This window comes from Lonchura striata, chromosome 9 (assembly GCF_050655825.1).
Source record: "Lonchura striata isolate lonStrDom1 chromosome 9, ASM5065582v1, whole genome shotgun sequence".
Classification (NCBI taxonomy): domain Eukaryota; kingdom Metazoa; phylum Chordata; class Aves; order Passeriformes; family Estrildidae; genus Lonchura; species Lonchura striata.
The window spans coordinates 2718816-2735957 of record NC_140711.1 but is presented as its reverse complement, the minus strand read 5'-3'; the positions used below and the strand labels follow the sequence as shown (position 1 = coordinate 2735957).

The window sequence follows — 17142 nt, the reverse complement described above, 5'->3', positions numbered from 1 at the left end:
CTCTGGTTGGTTTTGATTTAAAATAAGCTTGGGTTATCTGTCTGAAGAACATGGCAGCTCTGCTTCCCACTGCCAGCTCCTCTTGCTGCTCTCAGAAATCACTGGAATTCTTGTTTCAAGTTTTGGGGTTGTGTTTTTTATTTCTTAAAGATTCTTTTTTTTTTTTTAATAGATATCTTTATAAATCATCATGTCCTTGTAGGGCTGTAAGCCCCAGAGTGTCTCAGAGATGCAGTGGCCCTGAGCTGCAGGCTTGGGTCTCCCAGCCTGGATCATGCTGCTGATACAGGCTTCACATATTTCTGTTGTTCTTGTGGTGTTTATTAGTGCAGACCTGTGGTCTGTGCTCTTCTCCAGCCTTTCAGCCTCCCCAAAAGATGGTGAGCACAGCACTGTGGTCCTTGTGGAGCCAGGAGACCTGAGTGGTAACATGGCCCTCCATGCCAGGGGAGAGCTCTGGGGAGGAATGTGTGTCTTAGGGAACCTGGAAATTAAATATAATGGACATCAAACTGTAATTTAAAAAAAAAAAATATTTAACACTGGGGGAAATAGACATGAAAAAGGCAAAGGAAAAGCAAAATAAATTTAGTGCTTGGAATGTTGAAGTCAGTAATGTCTGTTTGAAAGACAGCCTGGTACAGAAACAGGGTGTTTCCTGTGCAAAAATTTCCAGAGCAATAAGGGAAGGGCTTTGACTATCTGGAGTTGTCACTGGCCTTTTCCCTCTCCCTGTGACCCAGGCAGGTGGGTGCAAGGCAGGTAAAGCTCCAGGAGCAGAGCTCAAAGGCTACAGAGGTGTTAAGAAGCAGAGTCTCTGCTCACAGCAGAAAAGAAAAACAAGAAAAACAAACAAAAAGGAGAAAATAATAATTAACTCTTTTAAACTTAGAGACAACAACAATTCTGAACAGACCAATTTCTTAGGATACATTTCTCACAGCAGGGCATCCTCGGGATCCCTTTCCTAGCACAGCAAGACAAAGGAGCTGTGAGGCATAAGCACATAAACACTGTGTGCCCTATGCTGAATCACAAAAGAGGCTGTCAAAGAAGAAGGTAGATAATAAGCTGTGGAAACAAGGAGAGAGTTTAATGGCTTTTTCTCATCTCTTTTTTCAAGGCCTATTAAGGCTCCTGGGATGTGCTAAAAGCCAGAGAGGTCCCTGTGCTCTGCACATTAACAGACATTCACAGATTTTTTTTTTAGTTTTTTTTTCAGAACTGTTCAAGGGCAAATACAGGGGGAGTCTCCCAGCCATCAGAGAGAGCACAGCTGGCTCCTGGCAGGATAGTGCTTGTGCACTGCCTGTGGAGTGACTCCCTAAAAAACCTCCCAGCTGCCAGCTACACAAGACCATTTAGTAGGTTACCAGACCCCACTCACCTCTCTGCACTCCTGGCTGCAAAACCCAGGTGAACAAGCTGAACCTGGTGTCAGCTGCCCCTGTCCCCTTGAAGGGTGCACGAGTGCCACAGCAAAGGCCATGAGGTAGGCACTGAGCAGCCAGGTGGTCTGGGGGCACTGAGCTGCTCACAGCCAGTGAGAATAATGAGAATAATTCTAGACCTACTGTTTGTTTTGTCCAGCTGCAAGTATTTAAAATGTCCTCCAGCAGTTCTGTGTAAATGATGTCCCAGTCCCAGGTCCCTGCTGCACCGAGGGTCCTGCTGTCACCAGAGCAGCCTGAATTTCAGATGTCACCCTTGCTGCTCTCTAAATAACCAGCTCAAATGGTCAGAATATAACCCTGAATTATTCCACAGCTTGGTATTCTTCATACCTGATTCTTGTGGTATTGAGGGGCCATCTGCTAGGCAGACCTTAACACCACAAATGAACCCATTTCCTCTCTTTGGCTGCATTAAAAATAATTTCAGCACCAGTTTTCCCAGCCAAATGTAGCAGTGGTGTCAGGAAAGCACTTTAACTGAAGGTACCAAAGCTGAGGTTCAGCAGGGACTCTGCTCAGCAGTCACAGCACTGCTCACAGGGGGCTGCTTGGGCTGTGTTTTGACTTACCTTGGTGGTGCCAGTGTATTCAGAAGTTGTTTCAGGCAGGAATTACTTTTACTATGTAGCTGGAGCACCTAAAAGCAGCCTGGACATGTTTAGGACTTGAGGTGCTCCTGCCCTGGAACAGGGCCTGCCTCCCTCCCAGGGATGGGATCTTTCCCTGGTTGGAGGCTTGAGGCTGTGAGAGCTGCAAGTGCTCAAATGTCAAGAGGAAATATCACTGTCATGAAGATCTGCCCACACAATGTGGGGCTAATCTGAATTTTGGAGTGCAAACTCCTTCACTTCCGAACTGTCTTATCTGGAAATGATGCTACAAAGTTTAAAGATGACCTTTAGACACCTAGTTCAAACACCATTTTTCTCTGACTATAACCTTCTGGTCACCTAGGGTGTTACAGCATCCAGCAGGATGAAAAAATAGTATTAAGTCTTGGCAGAGCAACTGCAAAGTTGCTGTTAGCAAAATGGAGGTTATCTCAGCTTAGAGGAGAAGCAACACACTGATCTGCAATCAGGAAAGCAAATTGTCATGGTTTGACACGGAATGGAATTTTCTCGGGAGGAAGAGGGTCAGGCCAGTCAGTGATTGGGTTGGATATTGGCACTTGGGGTGACCAGTTGAGGGTGGACACGCCTCTGAGAACACAGAGGGGTTAAAAGCAGAATTCCCAGAAGAACTTTCTCTTTTTGGTTCTGGTCAGGTTGCAGTGCTGTGCTCTCCCCTGCCCGGCCGTGCTGGGTGGGGAGGGGAAGGCCCATGGCTTGACTGGGGTGGGCCCAAGGGTGGAGGGACTGGAACCCCCTGCAGATGGAAGGGTGGAGAAATCTGGGGTGTCTCCATTCCCAGAGCCCAGCAGTACGCCATGGGGAAGGAGAAGAGTGGGGGGGGCGAAGGAAGGTGCCCAGCCATGGGAGCTGGAGTCTGGGCAGAGCCAGCCAGGGAGTTGGGACTTTTAACCCTTCCTGAGAAATGAAAGCTTTGTGGAATTTTTCTCCTCCTCAGTTTGAAAGAGAGGAAGAGAGACAGCCTGGGACCTGGGATGTTAGAAGGAGAAATTCTGGGTGGGAGGAGATGATGGAGTGGCTTTTGGCTGGACTTTTTCTTGTTAGCCATAGACTGAACTGATTTCTCCTCCAAGAGAGACTGCATTTTAGAAGGATGCGTGGTGAACCAAGAGACCTGCTTCAGCAGCTGAAGAAAAAGACAGACGTGGAGCGAACAGAGAAAAATTGGGGAGGTTTGTAGTAGTGCCCCCTGTCTTTGAAGAAGAAGAGAAAAAGAAGATCTCTGTTCTTGGACCCTGGGCCCCAGGGGGACATGGGGGAGACTGTGGTCCCAAAAAAATGAAAAACTGAACTGTTGTTTTTTTCCCTCTTGGCAAAGCATCCTTGAAAAGAAAAATCCTAACAGCAGTCTGTCCATGCATGGTGGTGAGAGCACTGTGACATGGAGAGGAGAGTGTCACACTGGCAGATTTTCTCCGGGCGGTGCCATGTGTGACATGGAAACACAAGAAGTGACAACTGTGTTTCTTGGGGAGTCTGTGGTACAGGAGAGACTCCTCTGTCCCATGATGGACTGAGTATTGATCCTCTGAAGGGTGGGAAACTGAAGGGTGGGGGTCCAAGCTGTGTCTCATTGTGGTTTGTTGGAATTGGGGGGGGGTGGGGGTGGGAGGAGGAATGTTTTGGAAGGTTTTCATTTTGGTTTTAGTGTGTGGGGTTTTTTTTCTTTCCTTTTTCCTCTTATGGTAGTAGTAGTTTAATCAAGTTTCTCCTTTGTTATTAAGTTTGGGCCTGCTCTGCTCTGTTCCTGATTGCATTTCACAGCATTCAATTGAGAGGTTGCATTTTCATGGGGGTGCTGGCATTGTGCCAGTGTCAAACCATGACACAAATCAAGCAGAGATTTCCTGAGATAAAAGGCTTACGGTGAAATTGATGTAACTGAATGGAAGAGAAAGGAAGAACTATGACTGGTTTCATCAAACACGTAAGCAAGGTGAGCAAATAATTTCTTCCTTGCGCACTGTTTCTTTCCCTAGAGGATGTGGTCTTGCTTGGACTTACAGGTCCTGGGTATTTCTATTTAAGGATCTACATCTGTCTGGCTGATAAATTGTCACTGAGGGTTTATGTTAGTGTGAGAGGGACCAGAACACAGCTGTGGGGCAGCAGCTCACAGAGGTGGGGGTACGAGGGCAGCAAGGCTTGGGGCAGGATGGGTGCTGGAGGTGCCTGGCCCAGCTCCCCATCCGGCTGTGCCCAGAGCCTCCTCCATCCTCACCCTGCTTTATTCACTGCTCCAGCCCCTCAGCACAGGGGACAGGAAGGAAATTCCCCCTTTATGCTGGTGGGGATCTCCCTGAACACACAGAAAGCTGAGGTGGGCAGGTGTGTGCTCACAGCCACACAGAATCAGCGTCCTCCTTCCTGTGGCATGGAAGGGTTAATGGGAACGGGGTTTAGGCACCCCAGCACTTCAATAAACCAATAGACAACTCTGTCATCTTGTAGCAAACTGTGAAATTGCTTTCAAATTTAATGGAAATAAGTCATGGAAGATTACTTCCTGTACCTGCAAATTTTTTAAACCTAGGAGGCAAAAAATAAACATCACATCTCATTTGTGTCATATGCATTCTGGTAATACCAGCAGAAGAGGCTGTTTTTCCCCTGACTTTTACTTCAGGGAGGAAAGGAGAACTACCAGATGAGAGGTTTCTTCTGTGTGTGGGACACACCATACTGTGCTCAAGGTCATGGTGAGTAGAGTCACTGACATCTCAGTTGAAATGCTAAAAAGATACTGATGCAGTGAAAGAAATAATGCACATTTCAGGGGCTGCTGGGATGAAGCAATAGCCTGAAGTCACATAAGCAACTCAGAGCAGCACACATGTGCCCAGAGGCTCCTGCCCAGCGTGACCCAAGGGGTCACAGCCTGCTCTCATTGCATTAGGGGGTGACTTTGGGCAGTGCATTTCAGGCAGCACCAGCAGCAGAATCTCTCAGGAGCCTCAGAGTACAGGTGGGGTTTCTCAGGCCTGCCCTGTGTGCAGCAGTGGTGGCATGCACAGCAGATGGAGACTCCCAGCAAGTAACCCCAAAATGTTTTCTCTCAGGTGGGGAGCACTGGTCTGCTGTGAGAAGGGCTTGCAGTAAGTGAAAAGATAGAAACTGCCACAGACACAGGAGGGTTTGATCTGCAGCTTTGAAAGACTCTTGGACTGATGTAAAAATAAAGTACACAGATATTAAGTAGAAAAATAATAAATTTCTGTTTCTAGAGTTGTAAGAATATGCCTTAAATAAGTGAGAAACTGCATTGATAAGATGGTGAAGGGTTTATAGTGTAGTAATGTAGTTGTATAGTGTAAGAGTTTAGATTTTATAATAAAGCATTTGTGTATATGTGAGATAGGAGCCCATTGGGTAACAGTATCCACAGTGCAGTAGAAGTGAGTAAAGGTGATAGGTTAGAAAAGCAAAATAACTGTCCCTTGGACTAGAAAGTTCTATATTGTCTTGTAAGAACTTGTGACTACTTCGAGCTATGGCCAACTGCTAGCTCCTCTAAAATTTCACAGCTTCTGAGACTGATATTTATGTGAGCAATAAATTGTTCTTAGACTGATGCTGGTCCCATTCCTTCATTAAAAAGTGGTGAAAATGATAGGAGCTCAGTGCTTTAACCCACCCCGGGGCTCTGGAAGCAGCTGGGCATGTTGGTCCCATCCCTGTGCTTCAGTGTTCTGCTGGACAAGCAGGTCAGGAGATACCTGTGTTGCCTCTTGAGGACCAACCTCCCACAGGAGGTCTTTTCTTCTCCAAAACAACTGATACTGTGATAAATTAGTATTTCAAAGCAATAAAAGTATTTAAACTGTTGAAGCTAGGGAGAGGTAAAGGGCAGGGACCCAGGTAAGGGTAAAGGGGCTGCTGTCACTATTGGAGCCACAAAGCTTGGGCAGGTTTAGGTGTCCCTGACTAGCACCAAGGGAAGCCCTGCCCTAAATAAACATGAGAAGGTGCAGGGTTGTTGTTTATGTGCAGGCTCAGGGGCTGTATCAGTGATTTTGACAAGATCAGAATCTGCACTGTGGTCAGATTATTTGCACAAAGGGGCTGTGGGGAAATTTGCTGCCTTGCTGAGTAATAAAGGCTGTGGTAATAAAGGCTATCCCACAGGAGAAAAGTACTGGAGCAGAGCAGACACAGAGCCAGCCACCAAATGAACCTGGCAGTGAAATGGGATGCAGCACAGCTTTATGGGGTTCTAGTTTTCCTTCCTCACGTGCTCCCTGATGAGCTCACTGTTCTGCACAGCCCCTGCTCACTTACTGCTGGGAAGGAGAGCAGCCACTGCCATCACATGGGGTATTTTGGGGCCAATTTCCCCATCCAAATTTTGGTATTTTGTTTTCCTAGACAACATGGAGGTCTGGAAGTGGGAGGCCCAGAAGGAGCCTGCATTTGCTGGCAGAGCTGTTGGTGTTGTCAGGGTTCTGGGCAAAAGGGTGTGTGTGGCATGAGGCCAGGGGGGTGGAAATGTCATGCTATGCCCATTTCTTACCTTTCATGAATGGTTGGATAACAGAGTGATTAAGTAAGAGTGAAAATGCCTTGGTGTAAATCAGTGCTCTCCGTGGATGCACAACTTCACAAGTGTTTTAACTGTGAGACACTGAAAGCCAAGATTTCCAAGTTCAAAATTAAATTCCAGTGTCAGAGGCTGGAGGTGACCTCACCAAACCACATTTTCCCTGCTTCCTGTCCATGCAAGTGAGAAATATGCACCTCTCACAAACGTGTTCTTCAGCCAAATTCACCTTCTTTGCTCTTCTGTTTTGTTCTCTGAGCAGTGTGTCAGCACAGCCCTGCAAAGTGGAAAGGTTAAGATAGATATTTTAATAGATATTTATAGATATGCTTATATGCCTCCCTAGCCTGAGAAGCAAAGCAAACATGACCAGCTTACTGTTTTACTCCACAAGGCAGCCCTGCAAATGTTGCCACTCCATCCCATCACTGACACATTACATTTTCTACAACTGCAGGGGCAAATCTGTGGCTCACACCACCCAGCAGGATCAGGGTGGTGTCATTGCTTTCAGCCCTGTCACCCCAATGGCACAATGTTATTATGCTGATGCTCTGTAGCTTGCACAGGAAGGCAAAACCCATTTGTCATCATTAGCTGGTTGCCCTCTGTTCCCAGTGTTTTGGTGCTATTGACAGATCTTGTCAAAATCACTCTTCCTAAATTTCCATTTATTAAACTTATTATTAAACTGTATTTCTAAATTTGCTTTCAGTTTCAGGAAACAGACACAGGTCTGATGTAACAGGGCACAGACTCATCATCACCTTTCCAAATGAGGTGAGACTGACTTGAATCTAATTTATCACCTCTCTTTGCCAGGTTATTTCTAGTTCTTAAATGATGGGGTAATTTTCCTTCTGGAAAGTGGATGTTTATGGAGCACTCCCCCTCCCCATACCCTCTGATGGCTTTCCTGCCTCCTGCAGCAAAAGTTTCCCAGTTTAAAAACCTCTGAGTTAAATTGCTTGTTCTCATCCACATTTATGAAAAACCAAATGGAATGGGGGGGTTTAGAAGACAAGTGGAAAAATAAGCAGGAGGAAGAAGGGTGATGAATCCAGTAAGTTTTAAGAACATTTTTATTTCAGGAAAGCAGCATACACACATTTCAGCCTAGTCTGTGCTAGTAATGCCTACGAGACTGAAAGCAAAACAGGTCTACAGGCAAAGCCCAGAAGATTAAGCAAAGCCTCTAACACTCCTAAGTACTCACAAGCACTACATTGCAGGAGTGATGCTTCTCTAGGCTGAAAGTGCCTCTGTCCAAATGCAGAAATGGGGAGGATAACTACAGGCAAATTACAGACTTCCGGTGAAAGCCAAGGATAAATTGACTTGCTCTCCTGGGACTAGACACAGTCAGAGCATGGGTTACAATTACCAGACCTACTTCCACTCTCCTCTGTTGCTTTCCATTAGCAACCCCCTTTTTTTTTTTTTTTTTTTTTTTTTAGTGTTTTGTGGTTGAGGGAGAGTTATGAAAAAGAGCTGATGGAGCTCTTGAAGATTTTCACTCAAACACAGTGCACTCAGAAACAAAATTATTATTACAGAAGGAGAGAGACAGCAAAAGGGATGTTTTAATCTCAGGAAATCAATGATGTGAGTCTTTAGCATCAACATCACAAGTCTGGATAGGCTGGAGCGCAGTTTGAAGAGCACTGAGGATTTGGTCCATTATGGCCAGGTCATACATTAAATAATTCAAAATCTGTGAGATGTATTTGTACAGCATGGTACAGGTGGGTATTGCTGCAGCCCACCCTGAATAAAGCTTGGCTGGCTGTGAAAACACTGCCATCCTTAGCCCATCTTTGTTTTCCTCCTTCTTGGATATATGAATGTAAACTGTAAATAAATTAAGCTTTGAATTTGGACTATCAATGAAGGTGAAGACCTTCCAAACCCAAAGGATTCCATAACAAAGTGACCTTTCAAACTGATTATATGGGGAAGGGGTAAAAGACCCAAACCAAGTTTAAGAGTGTTTTTGCCTTGCTGTCATGGGGAAGGTGGTATCTTTGAAGGTTGCCCGGGCTGGATTGTGAAGGTTTGCAGCATCCCATGTAGGTGTTACCCCTGTTTCACACCACAACCCACTTTGTTTAAGTCCTGCTTAGTATACTGTATTTTAGCAAACACAAACAGATGTAATCTGTACCAGTTCAGCATCTTCCAGCATTGAGATTTGGTAGAAGAGAGGTAAAAAATGCCAGGTGCTCAGACAGACCCAGCCTGAGCAGCCTTCTCCTGTGTTCCATGGGGACTGAATCCTTCTGGCCAGGCTAGACACTGCTGCAGGCAGGTGCCACTGTCAGAGCCTGACCTTCCCCCAGTGCTGCTTGGCTGCCACCATCCCAGAGGTCCCCTGTCCCACGTCTCTGTGTTCTCTGGCCCCTTCCAGTGGTGGAGCTCATCAACCCAGACAGTTTGGCCAGCCTGTATCCATCCCTGTCCCCCATCCATGGTGTTCTCCCCAGCCACCTCACGCTCCTGGTTTACACCCTCTTTGGGGCTCTTTCCTAGACCACCACCTCCAAGTCAGCTGGAACTCCACAGCCTGAGTTCCATCTCCTTCTGACACTGGCAGTTTTTAGTCCCCACCATCAGCTGCAGCCCCTGCAGATCATGGTGGCACAAAGTAATTTTCCAGTGCTGCTCATCTCCTCATCTTTTACAGCCAGGTCTGCATATGAGCTGACACTCATGGTGTGCTCTTCCCTTCAACACTGTTGTGTCCCTCAAATGTCACCCTTCAAGAAAGAGCATCCAGAGACCTGCAGGAAAGTCAGTCCCTGTGATTCCTTCAGCTGAAGAGGAACTCCATATCCCTGGGCAGGCTGGGGCTGACCCTCAGGAAAGGAGCCTGGCAGAGGAGAACCTGGGCTCCAGGAGGAAATGAAGCTGATGGTGAGCCAGCAGTGTGCCACAGCAGCAGAGAGGGAGCAGCAGCTGGGGCTGCTTGGGAATGAGCACTGCCAGCAGCTCAGGGGAGGTGAATCCTGCCCCTCTGCCCAGCACTGGTGAGGCTGTACCCACTACAATAAAGACCTGGACTTAAATGGAGCAGGTCTAGGGAAAGGCCACAAAGATGATTAAGGGACTGGAATATCTCTTGTATGAGGAGAGGCTGAAAGAGCTGGGAATATTCAGCAGGGAGAAGTCTCTCAAGGATCTGATCCATGTGTACAAACACCCAGTGGCAGGGAGTAAACTTTTTTTATGTTTAAACAGACTTTCCTATATTTCAGTTTGTGCCTTTTGCCTCCTGCCCTTTCCCTGACATTGCAGAGAGGGCAAGAGGCAAAAGGCACAGACTAAAATATAGCAAAATCTGTTAAAATATTAAAAAAGTTTAGTCTCAGAATGATCAAACACTAGAACAGGTTGCCCAGAGAATGTGTGGAGATATCCTTCGAACTATTCAAAACCAAACTGGACATGGCCTCAGACAATGGCTCTGAGCAAAGGGTTGGTGGAAACCTCCTTTTGGTGGAAGGAGGTTCCTTCCAAGCTCAGTGGTTGTGAGCAAGGCTATCACTGTGGGCTCTAACTCAAAAATAAGTCACAGCATCAGATACTCTGGGGAATGCAGCTGCAGCTACCACGGGCAAACATCTCCCACCACCTTTGCTTTTTTGGCTCTCTTCACACAGGTCTTTCCTGTCCCTGAAGATCTGCAGTGAGCCTCCTGTCCCTCTTACTGTGACCAAAGTGCCACTGCAGCATTTCATGTCACCCTGCTTCCCTGTCCCCCTCCTCCACAGCCCCTTACAAATGCCAGATGCTATCTGAAGGTCTTATCAGCCTGTGGTTCTGAGATACCTGCTGTGGCTCCTGCCTTGCACACTGGCTGTTCCTCCTGTGACAGGCACACCCAGGACTCTGGATGCCTGTTTGCCTCCTGAGGGCTGTGATCAGCACGCACATCTCTGTGGTTATGGGATGGCAGCGAGCTGCAGAAGCCTTGTGGCGGGGCAGAGTGGCCTTATCGACAGGATCCGTGCCTGGAGCTCCGCCCTGCACAGCCCCGTTTGCAGCTGTGCTGCAGCGCTTCCTTGGCCTGGTGCTGCCCAGCGCTCCTGGCCAGCGACCTGCGGGCATCCCGCCACCCTGCATCGCCTCGGCCGTGCCCGAGAGCCCCAGCTCTGTGGGAACTCAAAATGTCTCTCGGACATTTTTAGAGGTTCCAGGCCTTGGTCAGAAGCATTCTAGACCCTGGCAGACAGCTGAAAAACAGCTGTGATTTTGAGTTTGAGCCATGGAATGAATTACCAACTTTGGAGGTGGAACAAGCAATCACAAAAGGTTAGATAGTATAGTATAAGTAATTACAAAGTAGAGGGGAAATTTTTTTAGTATTGTACAGGGGGGTTTTAACACATGTACAGGGGGGTTTTTACTTTGTACATGGGGGTCAGAAGTTCTAAGATGGAGGAAAGTGGGCTGATCCTGTTCTTCCTCCTTCTTTTTCCTTACCTCCATGTTCTTGGTGATGTTGGCACTCACAGATTGGTTTAGAGTAGAAAAACACTTGGCAACATAGGTAGTAGGTATTGGGGAATAATTGTAAACATGTTATACGTAATATATCATATAAAAGATAGCAGCAGCCCTGGGCGGGGAGAGAGACGAAGAAGACAGCAGATAGAGAGGATGTCAGGGTGTGTGTGTGCCTCTACCCAGGCCACTGATCAAACAGCCGCAGTCCAAGAACATAATCTGTTAGATAACTAGCAATAAACTGCCTTGAGACCAAACAGCTAAAGCCTGCGGAGTTTTTCTTTGGAAGCACGGGTGGGAGGAGGAATTTCACCACCACATGAGATCCCAGAGCAAGGCCGGGGTTCTCACAGAGCTCCAGCCGGCTTCTTCCCTTCTCTCACAGCTCCCCCAGCCAGGACAGCACCCACTGTGCTGATCGAACAGCAGCCAACCACCAGTGCATCCCTGCAGCACAGCAGTGCAGTGCTGCCCAGGGCAAAGTGTAAGTGAAGCAGTTCCCACTAGCAGCTGATTACTGACACCAATTAACAGCCCATTACTGAGCCCTTTGGGGGTTACAGCTCTGCCTGCCCCCTCCACTTCTGTCAATGCAGATTTTGACAGGTGAGGCTCTTTGCCACCCGTGTGAGATGCTGAGGCCTTGGTTTAGGTGCCAGCTGAAGCTCCCCAATGGTTTGGCTGTACCTGTGCTCAAACAAGGCTGCAGGCCAGAGACCTAATGCTGGCCCCATCATGATCTTCTGCTGCTCCATCCATGCCCCAGGCACCAAACCCAACCCAAGACACCATTTGATGCAGCCTTTGAGGAGGGCTGGGGAGGCTTTCCTACACTGCATGCCAAGCTGCTCCCTATGCCCACCTCCAGGTCCAGAGCTGTGCAAGCACAACTCAATTCCACACTCAGGTGTACCTCTGGCTGCATGAGGCCATCTAGACCAGGCCGCTGTCCTGGCTTTACTTAGCTTAGACTTCAGCACTAGTGGGCATTTCAAATCCCCACTTGCTGAACATCTCTGTTGGCCATAGAACACACCCTTTCAGAAACTGCAGAGCAGGGAGGCACCAGAGCTCAGAGCAGTGCCACCATTGATTTGGCCAGAAGGTTGGCATTCAAAACCTAACTGATGTGAAATCTGCTCTTACGCAGGAGGAGGAGGTGCTATGGAAACCCTCAAGTACCAGGGAGCTGCTGGTGCCAGGCCCTTCCCTGCACAGGCATCCCGTGCCCAGCCCCGCTCACCCTGCCTGGGCTGTGTGGCTGCACAGAGCCCGCATGCCCTGCCTCGGGTGGCACCTGCTGCTGACTTTGTCACGTTAAATCTGCAGGTAACATCACTTTGTTTCCTCCTGTCTTGCTGGCTGAGGGTCCTGCTGTGCCTGGGGGGAGGCAGAGGAGGCTTTCAGCATGGTTTTTGCTGGGCAGCGAGGGCCCTGCGAGGCAGGAGTCCCTGGGGTAGGTTGTGATCTCTGAGCCTTTCAGTTTCTGTTCTTACTCCAAGGTATTCTCTGGGTACTTTCCCTGGGATATCACAGCAGCTGAGATCTGGAAGTTAATTCATCCCAATATGGGAAATGAGTGATTTTATGAGATTTTTTTTTTGTCTAAGAGAACCCCTGCTAGCATCTATCAAAGCAGATCACGGTTAGGGTGACCACATTACAGTTTTCAAGGGATGCAGTGATAGATAAGCCTGAAAGAACACAAGTTTCAAAAAAGAAGAGAACAAACTGCTGTGCCTTAGATCCTTGGATCTGAGAGAGATGTGAACAACAGCAACAAGGCTGGAGCAGGCAGTTTGCAGATTGCTTTATGCTATTTGGAAGCAAAGAGGAAAAGCTCCTCACTTCAGCACCATGACAGGGCCCTCACCTGGGTCTCCTCTGCCATGGGGACAGTTTGCTGCTCACTCTTTCTAGCCATGCCCAGGGCAGGCCAGCAGTGCTGTGGGTACATTAAAATCTCTGGGAGGTACTGCCCTGCCCAGGTTTGTTCTCACACCTGTGCTGCATCTTCACTGAGTATTTGCTGAGAGCCACCCATTCCATTTATAGGACTGTTGGTGACAGTCAGGGCTGTTGCCATGGAGGTGGCAGGCCTGAGGGCAACTAATGCACAAGATGCTGTGCTGTACCTGACTTCACCCCCATTTTCCTTCTTGCTCTCCCTCTGCTCAGTTCCAGGTTCCTTCCCTCACGCACCAGGGTTCCCATGCTGTCTGTAGCCACTTCACCCACCATACTCACCCTTTATTTCACCCACCATATTCACCCTTCAGCCCTTGGTGCCTGCACACTTTGGAGCTCTCCCCAGAAGGAAGGAGGAGGATTTTCCATGCAAGACTCCTTCAGTGCAGCTGCTTTCCCACTGGAAAAATACTGTATGCAGCCACCACAGTACTGCTGCAACATTCCCTGTGCCTCCAGCTTCTGCCTTGCATCTCTTCTTCTAGCCTCTCTGTTCAGAGTCTGGCAGAAGCCTCCTGCTTCTTGAGCTGCTGGAGGAAACAGGCCCAGCCTGGGCCTTCCTCCCCAGATGGACACCAGCTTCTGTGCTGGAGGACAGCTGCTGACCAGCTCTCCCCAGCCTATGGTGGGGACAGCAGGACACCCTGCATGGTACTGGTGACCTTGTTTATTGAGCCCCAGCCCATTGCTGGTCTTGCAGAAGCAGCAAGATGCTGTTTCACAGCTGTCTCCATCCTTTTGTCACAGCTCTAAGTCGCTGCCTAGCCACTCTTATGCTGCAGGCATTTCATCTACCCCACATGAAGCATTTCCAGCAGCCACAGGATATGCTAGCTGGTCAATCTGCATATCTTTAAAGATTTTTTTGTTCATTCATACCCTATCAGTGCTTTTTGGTCTCTTTAAAACCCTCTACTCATTTCCTCCATCCTCCTCCCAGCTTCTGGACTGCCTTGTGGCCTGGAGCTCTTGTGAGCCCTGCTGCTGGGAAGTGCACTGGGACAGGTCTCCAGCTCCAGAGGCAGTGCTGGCCAGAGCCCTTTGGTGCTGCAAAGCCCAGCACTGTGTTTTGCCTGTGCTGCACCTCTGCAGAGGCTGCTGCAGGCACTGCAGAGCAGCACTGCTGTTGGCACCACATCCCATGGCAGTGAAAAGAAACCTGGGCACCAGTGCAGCTGTCAGACTTCTGCCTTGTGCCATAAGCAGTGACAGTTCCCTGCTGCTACTGTTCCCTGCTGTCCATAGTGCAAAGAGGTCTCTGAAAGCAACAAGATTTCACCAGATCCCTCCTCACTTCACTCTGTAAAAAACTTACTTTACTTTAAAAGTAAGTAAGTTTTTTTTTTGTTTGCTTGTTTTTATCTGAAGTGAATTTAGATGCAAGCAGAAGTGACAGATACTGAGAATTGCTGGTTCAGAGAATTTTTCCATGTGCTTGTCACATGAAACCGCTTTGCACAGGAAGGGGTCTACTGAAAGATGATTTTTATCAGCCCATGAACTCACACTCTTCACACAACTAATATTCTTGCAAAGCATCTTGCAGCTAGTGTGACAGAAGCTCCACAGCTACTACTCACAACATGGATTTCTGAGGGTGGCTGGCTGCCTGCCTGGAGCAGGAGCCATCTAACTCAGCCCTTAACAGCAAGCTCCTTGTTCTGCAGTGGTGCTCCTTCTTCCAGAGGTGGCCTTATGCTTTGCAGACTCTCTCCTGGAACAAATGGGCTTAAAATCAGGTTAATCCTTCCATCCCCCCTTCCCCTCCTGACAAAGTGGAGAGCAGCATACCTCGTTCTCTCCCTTAAGGTTTCAGTAGGAATAAAGGAGCTCCAGGTTCAGAAGGTGGTGCAAAGGCTCAGAAACCTTCCCAATTAGAGCCAGGGTATGAGGATTTCTATCAAGTGACATCTGCCCTCTCCCCCGATCTGAATCCAAAACCAGTAGAACTGACAGAAGAGCTTTTGTTCATGGGTTGTGCTGGGCTTTAGTTTTGCTGCAATCCCTCCCTAGCTCAAACACCAAGCTAAGGGTAATTTTACATCATCTGCACAGCCTGGCTTAAGGAATTGGTGTTCACATTGTCACAGGATGCGCCCAGTACCTATGGGGGCTCTTCTGAGCTTCTTGTTGCCTCCTGCCCTCACACACTTCAAGGTCTCCCTATTTAATAAAGGCTGTCTGCCATGTCCTCCTGGAAATGTACCCTGAGACACTCATAAACTGAGTGAACGTGAACAAAGCTTAAGGATGACACAGGCTGACTGAGAAAGACAGCTCTGTAAAGCTCAAATTCACATTTTTAACAAAGGACATACATACTTTTTACAACTACTAAGAGGTCATACCATATCTTTTCCTATTTCAGGTCTCAGAACATTGTACAACATCTGTAACTCAGGACAATGAATGTGTCCAACAACTGCAGCACCACAAGTCTAGAACTGCATCCCCATGTTCACCTCATTGAATTTGCTCTGTATAGCCTAATTTTCTTTTTTGGAGCACTATTTAATGCCCTTGCCTTCTGGGTGTTCTCCTGCAAGATGAAGAAGTGGACAGAAACCAGGGTGTATGTAATGAATTTAGTCTTTGCAGATTTCTCTGTCATCTGCACCTTGCCTTCCATGGTTTATTTGCTCTGGAATAAGTCAGCCCGAGGGGAGCTCTGCCAGTTTACAGAGACAATGTATTTTATCAACATGTTAGTGAGCATCTACATCATTTCATTCATCTCCATTGATCGATACATTGCCATAAAGCACCCTTTGAAAGCCAAGACCTTCAGGTCCCCATCAAAGGCTGCTCTCCTCTGTGGGCTCCTGTGGGTCTTGGTGATAGTCAGTGCCACCATCCAGCTCTGGCACAAACATTCAGCTCTCTGCTTCCATACACCTGCTGCTCTCAGCCTGCTGGCCATTTTCTTTGTTTTCACTCTCCCATTAGCAATCTTGACCTTCTGCTCCACAGAAGTCATCAGGAACCTCAAGAAACATCTGAACACGAATTCACCAGAGAAGAAATCGATCCAGAAAGCCGTACACATTATTTATGCAAATCTGATTGTATTTCTGATATGTTTTATGCCAGCCTACCTCGGGCTACTTGCCAGGTTCATCTTGGAGAGCCTTGGATCTACCTGTTTCCTGCTCTGTGTCATGAAGAACTTCTCCTCCGTGACGAGGTGCATTGCCACGTCCAACTGCTGCCTCGATAGTGTCTGCTACTACTTTGTCACTAGGGAGTTCCAGGAAGCCTTTCTACATCCCCAAGCCAGCACTCAAAAACCAGAGGCAACCCCACCCCTTGCAGATACAGACATGCTAAAGGAAAAAGGGGAACAAAACTCAACATCTACAACATAAGGAGGAAATACAGCTTCAAGGCTATTGGGATAAGTTTTGGTCTTTTTCTCTAGCAAGTTCTTTGTTAGGTTTAGAAATTTATATTCTATGTTTCCATTAAAGAAATAGGTCACAGAGATGTGTAAAAGTGTGTATTTAATCAGTTGTTGTTAACATGCCTCCATTCCACCCTCCAGCACCTACTTGTTACTGTTACAGGAAGACAGGTGAGCCATGTACCTCTTTTAGTTCCTTCTGCAGCTAAAATCTACTGATCCTTCTGCCAACATGTACAATGTGTATATCATATTATACCTCATTGTGTATTTCAAATTGTTTCCATTTGTAAATTAATCCAGTTTATATTAATCCCATTCCTTTGGCAGCCTGGGCTGGGTGGTGGTTCAGATGGTTTGGGCATATTATTGAGCACTTGTCCCTACAAAATAGCCTAGGATGTCCTGACCTCCTTCCCCTTCAGCTCAACAGGTCAGACAGGTGTGAAGGAACACTTTTGGGATGAAAGCAACACTTGTCCAATGCCATAAAGGCACAAAGTCCAGATTTCAGAGCTGAGTCCTCCTGCCAGCTCCCCTCCAGCTGCCCTGCTGAGCCCTGGCCCAGAGATGGCTCCTCAGAAGAGCCATCCCTGCAGGGCTGCCTCTCCCACACACGGAAAGCCATTTCACTGCTGCCCTGGC

The 17142-nt window shown here is 47.7% G+C and overlaps 1 long non-coding RNA gene and 1 pseudogene across 2 annotated transcripts; one reads left to right on the top strand and one right to left on the bottom strand.

Moving 5' to 3' along the window:
* Positions 1-533: 533 nt before the first annotated feature.
* Positions 534-16330, bottom strand: LOC146766568 (uncharacterized). The gene is made up of 2 exons (XR_014957152.1): positions 16193-16330; positions 534-6900 (listed from the first exon to the last, which is right to left on the bottom strand). It is a non-coding gene; the product is annotated as an uncharacterized LOC146766568 (long non-coding RNA).
* On the top strand, positions 9927-16762 carry LOC146766567 (G protein-coupled receptor 35-like; annotated as a pseudogene). The gene is made up of 2 exons (XR_014957150.1): positions 9927-12458; positions 15466-16762. The product of XR_014957150.1 is annotated as a G protein-coupled receptor 35-like (transcript).
* The last annotated feature ends 380 nt before the right edge of the window (positions 16763-17142 follow it).